Source organism: Propithecus coquereli, unplaced genomic scaffold (assembly GCF_000956105.1).
Source record: "Propithecus coquereli isolate 6110/MARCELLA unplaced genomic scaffold, Pcoq_1.0 Scaffold98, whole genome shotgun sequence".
NCBI classification, from domain to species: Eukaryota; Metazoa; Chordata; class Mammalia; order Primates; family Indriidae; genus Propithecus; species Propithecus coquereli.
The window spans coordinates 4,990,972-4,998,074 of NW_012156173.1; the positions used below are offsets into that span (position 1 = coordinate 4,990,972).

The 7,103-nt window shown below is 46.1% G+C and overlaps 1 pseudogene; it reads right to left on the bottom strand.

Annotated features, from left to right (window-relative positions):
- Positions 1 to 2,591: 2,591 nt before the first annotated feature.
- Positions 2,592 to 2,945, bottom strand: LOC105827174 (annotated as a pseudogene).
- Positions 2,946 to 7,103: the final 4,158 nt, after the last annotated feature.

Here is a 7,103-nt window from a genome sequence, read left to right on the forward strand (position 1 = left end):
TGTGTAACCTCTTAGGATTGTTCTAGAGGATGAAGAGTAATCCTGTGTGTGAGGGGAGGGTGGGGGGCTGGATACGTGTGAATGATACTTGACCATATTTCTATATCATTTCCAGGTCTTTAGTGAAGGAGCCTCGTCCCATCTCCCTCTGGCATTAGAACTGTCTGCCAACCTGCCTTGAATAAGGGGCAGACACCACCTTAGGAAATGAAAGGTGTGATTTCCAGAGGCTGACATAGTGAAGAACTGTGTCAGCTGGTGAAAGGATTTAGTCTAGCAGACTTTATGGGGGTAGCCAGCAGCAGGTTCCTTCTGGAGAATGTGGGGAGGACTGTCCCAGCAAACAAGTGAGGCCTCCCGTAATGCGATCTGACAGTGCTCCCGGGGGTGGGGGCCGGCGGGGGGGAGGTAGTTAGGGAAGGATTTGCATAATTACATTCACCTGAGGGACTCCATCTACCCAACAATGGGTCTCATTGTGGTAAAGCCAGCAGCTGGCCATACTGTTAGAACAATGTGAGCTTTGGTCTTGTTCTTCCAAAACAAATGCTCCGACTCAGGAAAAAGAAAAACAAAAATAAATGACAATTAACATTTCGAGTGGTCTAGAGTCATGAATAGTACAAATGTTAGCGTGATGTGTAACACTCTGTATTGTGAGACATGTACTATATGTAGTACTTATATTACTTCATATCATTGCAGAAGGATTATATACTATTAATAATAATACATTTGCATATGCACTACCTACACTGTATAGAGGTTCATATAATATAACACGTGCATACTTAGATTTATGCATTAAAGTGTCTGTGAACAAGCGAGATGACTGCTGCAATATGCATTTTTTTCTGATGTTTGGTGAAGAATTAGACATGAAAGTCTTTTTCTGTGTAAGGCACTTAATGTTTGAAGCTCCAGTATGTGTCTTTTGTTTTCTGACTGCCAAATATTACAATGGATTTGAGAGATGCCAATCAGAACCCAGAGAGGAGGCGCTTTATTGAAGAGGCGGCAGCGTTTGCCCAAGTCCGTGCTCTGTGGCTGGGGGCATGTTTACCTAAGACTCCAAATAGACAGCGTGGAGATTTGAAGACCTAGCGCAAATATTGTGCCCGGCTCATTTCCTGGTATTGCCCACACTTACATTAAAAAGGAAGGTCCAGGGAGTGGAGGCTGCTTAGGTTTAGAGGCAATTCCTTTTATTATGCCCAATAATTGTTACATTTTGTCCCTCAAAATTAGAACACAGGATGCATTTCCAAACGAAGAAAAATCCCTAAAGGGGTTTGCCTATTCTCTACTTTAATTAAGTACACATTGTAAACATCTCTTTTCTAAGCATAGCAGCCTTGAATTTTCTTTTCAGCATTTTATTGCAAAGTAGGGAAATTTTAGAGCACTTCAACTGGGTAAGGAAACTAAGTTTCACTTTCGAAGCTCAAGCTGTGCTTAGCCTTTGCAAAAGGGGGTATTTGCTTTAGCCATTTCCTGACTTTCCAATAAGATGTGGAAGTTAGAAGCTAGCAGGATTCCCAAGCCTGGAGTCACTGGGTCCTGTCAACCCACCATCACCCTGCCACCAAAGTGAGTGTTCTCAAACAAAAACTCTTTCTGTAAAACTCCCCTGGTCCCCCATGGTCTATGGCACTAGTCCCCAAGTGCGATGGCACATCTGAGCCACCTGGGTGCAACCCCGTTCCAAACCTTCACAGACAGAATTCTCAGGGTCAGCAGGACACAGAAGGGAAATCCCTATTTATAGTTTACTTTTCAAGTCCTCCGGCTTTTTGGAATCAGAGAAATAACTTCAACCACATGAAAGAACTCAAGCCTCCATCCTAAAGGCCTCTAAGGATTCCTGGGTTAAAAGGGAAGAAGGACACTTAGATTTTTCTTGACTGTTTTTCTTTTCCTGTTACACCAGCACAGAACCCCTGCCCTCAGCTTTTTCCTTGAGCAGTTTGGTGGTCTCGATACCCCGTCTTGGTGTCACTTTACCCGCTCCTTCCCCTGGCACACTGCCAGCACTAGGGCGACACTGATGAGCGGGTAATAAAGCTTGAGAAAGACCAAAGACAGAACAGAATAGGAAACACCACAGTCAGTGTCAGGCCCCACTGCTCTAAATGGCTCGGCCCCTCCCCCCATTAGACAAGTTAGCCGCGGTCACTGCTGTCCCCATGCCCTGGCCTTGTCAGCCCCCTGCCCCAGATGTCCTTCTCATCTGCTCTCCCCCACACCTTCCCCCCCAGTTTCAGGTTCCTTCCCCTCCTCTCCAAGCCCCAAATCATCTCCCACTGGGGTCTTCCTCTGGGAAAAGCCCAGAAGATGCCCGAGTGGAAGACGCCTCCCAGCCTCTGGGAGGCCACCCTTCATTTTGCAGAGCAGCTTTCGTCGTTTTGTGTCCATCTCCCCTTCCAGCCAAGCCCCTCTGGGCCTTCTACCTCAAACACAATATTAATGACATTTGTGTTCCCAAAAGAAAGAGCAGTGTTCTCTGAGGATAAATTCAGTAATGTCCCCTCCACCATCAGATTTTTTTTTTTAAGCCTTTTAATTTTTATTACTCAAAAAAGCTTCGTATCTTATTTAGCTTTCTGGCTCTGTGCTTGTGCCTTCCACACCTTCACAACGACTTCCTGCTTCTCGATAAGGAAAGCACGCTTGATCCTGTCACGAACACATTTAGCACACATGGAACCACCATGGGCCCTGCTGACATGTTTTCTCGTTTTAGACAGCCTCATAAGAACTTCGGGTCTCACGGCACGAACCCCTCGAAGTCTGCCTGGGCACACGCCACATGTAGATTTTGGTGCTTTCCCAACCTTCTTGGTATAAAGGTCAACAATTCTATTACCAGGGGTTCGGGACAGGCTAATTTTGTTAGAGGCTGTATTGTAGGAACGCCTACGACGATGTGTCAAACTCTGGACCATTCTGAATGTAGCTTCAGAGGAGCGGCCAGGATCGAGGAGTTCTGAAGCTAAAAGAAGGGAACTTGCTCACCACCAGCCTCCCTCTTGCTCCTCTTACCCCTACGCTAGCTCAAAGGACTCCACCATCAGATTTTTAAAATTGCAAATATTAGTATCTTTCTTGCTAGGACCCTAAAAAGCTCTTCATGTGATTCTGATGCAGCCTGTCCCCCTGACCAGGTCTGGGGACCGCAGTCTCCCTCTCTGTGGAAGATGCTTCTGGGAATTTGATCCATCCTGAGGATGGATTCCTGCTTACCCTGGAAGCATCTTTTCTGCCTTTTGTTCCGTGAAGCTTCCTGTAATACTACCCAAAGTCACTTTTCCTATCATCACACCGCTGTGCTCTGTACATATCAGTATAGAGCAGTCACTTTACAGTAATGGGATTTGGAGATGGTCACTTTCAGACTCCCAGCTGGTCTGAGAGGAACTTGAAGGCAAGTCTTGCTCATTACGGCGTCTCTGGCAGTTCAATGTGCTTGGCACAGAGGGGAGTGTTCCATGCTATTCACTGAATGAAGATGTGGAGTGACAATATCTATTGGTTTAGGCAACGAGGAGGTCGTGGGTGACTGATCACTCTAGAAGGAGTGCTCACTGGGGACAGGCTGCCTGTGGTTGTACAGAGGCTCGCCTGAAGGGGGAGACACGATGAACCCGCCACTGTGCTCCCGCCACACCCTCTGGCCTGGGCTCAGCCCAAAGGAAGGATGCCATTTACTTACTGAATCTGCTACGAGGGTCATGATTTTATGTTTGTCACGGAGGGGGGCCGGGCTGCTTCGTCACTCCCACCTCCTGAGATAGGAGTCGGTGTTTGGAACCCTACGGAGTCCATTTCATTACTTTTTCTCTGTGAAGGGGAAAACCTATCACAAAGTGAAATGAAGGTGCTTTAGGAGGGCCCTTATTGCCACAAATTTGGGAAATGTTCAAAGAGCCTGAGGCGTCCACAGGCATCTCCAACTCCACTCGTGCAAAACTGAAGTCAGCACCTCTCTTGGGCAGACCTGCCTTCCTTCCACGGGTACACCTGGTCGCCAAACTGGGCGCCCTCCTGCACCGCCACCCCTCCATCTGCCCACAGGTCTTACTGGGTTCACCTCCAAGGCCGATCCCGCCCATTCCCCTTCCATTTTCCCACCGCCGCCCTGCCTCAGTCCCTCAGTCCGTCACTGTCCCTTGACTAGACCAGGCCGGTCGCCTGTTACTTCCTGTCTTTCCTTACAAGTCTGTTCTCCTGATGCCCTGTAGACATCTTTCTGGAATCAGAAAGATGATTCCCCTCCTAAAAACACTCGCATGTCCCTCCTTTACTCTCAGCTCACTGGATGAGTCCAAACTCTCTAGCTTGGTACACAAGGCCACTCACTCCTGTACCAACCTACCATTTTTCAGTGCCCGCCTCTTCCAGCAGCACCCGCACAGGCACAGCGCTTTAGCAACGTTCCCGAGTTTGCCCGGCTCCCTAAAGCCTCCTTGGCTTTGCACATGCTGTTCCCTGTGCCTGCACCTTCCCCGCTGTGTGTCAGACTCATCTCCAGGTGACTCTGAGTCCCCTCCAAGTTCTCTATCCCTTCCCAGTGCAATTGCAGACCTCATGGTCGCACTTGGTGTCCACATGCCGTCATTTGCTTCCACTCCTCCGTGAGAACTCGGCATCATGAAAGGTGACGTGTTGTTCGTTTTTCTCTCCCCACCATCTATCGAAGTGTCCAGAACTTATTTCGTGCAAAGTAAACCTTTGTTAAATTGAAAGTCTCTCAGCAGGGAGATCCACCGCTGTGTAATGGAATAATGTGCAACACTAAGAAGGAGTTAGATCCACACTTACTGATTATAATTTCAGAGTGTATTTATGGTGCATCCCTAGTTTTTGTAAAAGGCAGAAAAATAAGTCTTTTTTTGTTTTGTTTTTGCCTATCTTACTATAGAGAAATGCGGGGAAGAAACCCTAAGTGTAATCCTTGATTACGCCCAGTGAGTGGGGTTGGAGGAAGGAGGCGAGGGTGATTTTCTTTACAACTCTATTGTTTGACTTGTCACAAAGAGCTTGCATTGCTTTTGCAAAATCAATTAGACAAAATAAAGTAGGTGGCTGCTGAATGAGTAAATAGACTTCAGGAAAGAAGTTTTCAGAAAGGAGGAGCACTGTTTCTGTTGTAAAAACCTTTAAGAAAATCTGATGAAAACCAAAATGGGCGAAGGTATAATTAGGGTATTATTAGTCACCTTGTAAAGGATTGTTCTCTCCTCTAAAAAAATCTCCAAAGGCTTCTTTTTAAAAAGCAACTCCATTAAAGCTCTCATGTATTTGTTAACAGATCATTAACTGCAGAGCTTAACAGAGGGTGGGGCTGAGAAAGAGAAAGGTTTAGGAGTAGGTGCCAATGGAAGACCAATCAGAAATGAAGATAAGCTCCATTGATACTATAGCGTAATTATGGAGGAAATTATTACACGGAAAAAATACAAAGTTCACCTAGTTTCTCTGGAGAGAAGGCACCAGGCCAGACCACTGGATGGCCCAGGGAGAAGGGGAAGCTGCCGGGCTTCCCAGGGGTGCGGAGTTTGGGCAGAGCCATGGGGCTCGAGAGCACTTTACCAAACTCTGGCAGACACTATCCCGATCCTACATCTTACTGAGAAAGGAAATCTTTTTCGGGCGGCTGCAATTAGACAGGAGAGGTGGGCGGTAGTGGGCAGAGAAGAAATTTTTTTAAAAAATAAAAGAATAAAAATGAGGTACACTAGACTTGGCAGTCACTATGAAAACAGAAGAAACACTAAGAAAGTTGAATCATTTGAATGGATAAGGGCCTGCCTTGTACTTCAGTCCTTAAAATGGGAGACAATGAGAGCTACTGACTCATTTTTAGTATTTCATAAAAGAAACAAAATTAAGCGGGTTTGCATCATTGACTTACTAAAGTTCTTGTCACTAAAGGATAATTTTAAAAAGAAATTTTCTACCAAAACAAAGGAAATCAATCCATAGGCTTGTTGGGCCCCCACTGAGAATTTTTATGTGCTAAAATCAAGTCTACAACAGTGAGTGCAGCCTGAGGGTGAGAGGAGGGAGGCACGATGTGGGGTAACTGTGACTGCTCGGGGTGGCATGAAACAGGGCAGCCGAATTTTTCTGTCAAAAGCCAAATAGTAAATATTTCAGGCTTTCTGGGCCAAGGGACAAAATCAGGAATATGTAGTTACTTATCTAACAAGAACAAAACCATTTTCCCCACGACTTTTTAAATTACTGATTTCAAAAACTTTATTTACGGCCAGCGCCATTTGAATTTCATAGTGTTTTCGTGTGTCCTGAAATTGTATTCTTTTAAAATTTTTCTTCAACCATTCAGAAGTATAGAAAACATTCTTAGCTCCTGGGTCATACAAAAACAGGTTGTGGCCTGGATTTGACCCCTGACATAGAACATTTCTCGGTCGTATTAAGGGTTCTTAGTCAGTCAGTGCCCTCCAAGTTCAAGTTGAGCTTGGGCACGATTTCAGAATCCTTCTCAACACAGCGCGGTGCCAGCAACAACCACAAGCAGTGGGCGAGGGCAGCCTGGCGGCAGAGCAGCAGCCACCTCCATAGCCTCTGCTCAAAGGGTGCTGAGCTCAGGTATCAGCTGGGCACTCCCTGCCCATTCAGATCTGGGGGCAGCTGGCTCAGTCGTCCACCCCCAGCCTCAGGAGAGTGTCCCTGGCAGACTTCCGCTGCTCCTCAACCAGCTTGCATGCATGCATCCGGGAGCAATTGCTTCTGCCGCATGGGGCCAGTTTACAGGTTCCCTTGCCCTTGTTTTCATCCTTGCCTGGAGTGGGATGGGGCATTCAGTTATTTTAATATTTTAAATATTTTCTAAGAAGCCCATAGAATGTTAATGGAAGTCTGGGGAGACAATGGCCATGTACACGGCAGCAGAAACAGCCTCTGCTCAGCGTCATCGTTCACGTCATCGTCATAGCTAAAATGTCCAGGGAACTGACTTGTTTTGCCAGATGCTTTTGACATATTATTGAATCCTGTAATAGGCATTGGAAATGAGTTTCTCTTTTAACAATTATCTCATCTTACAAAAAAAAAAGAAAAGAAAAGAAAAGAAAAGA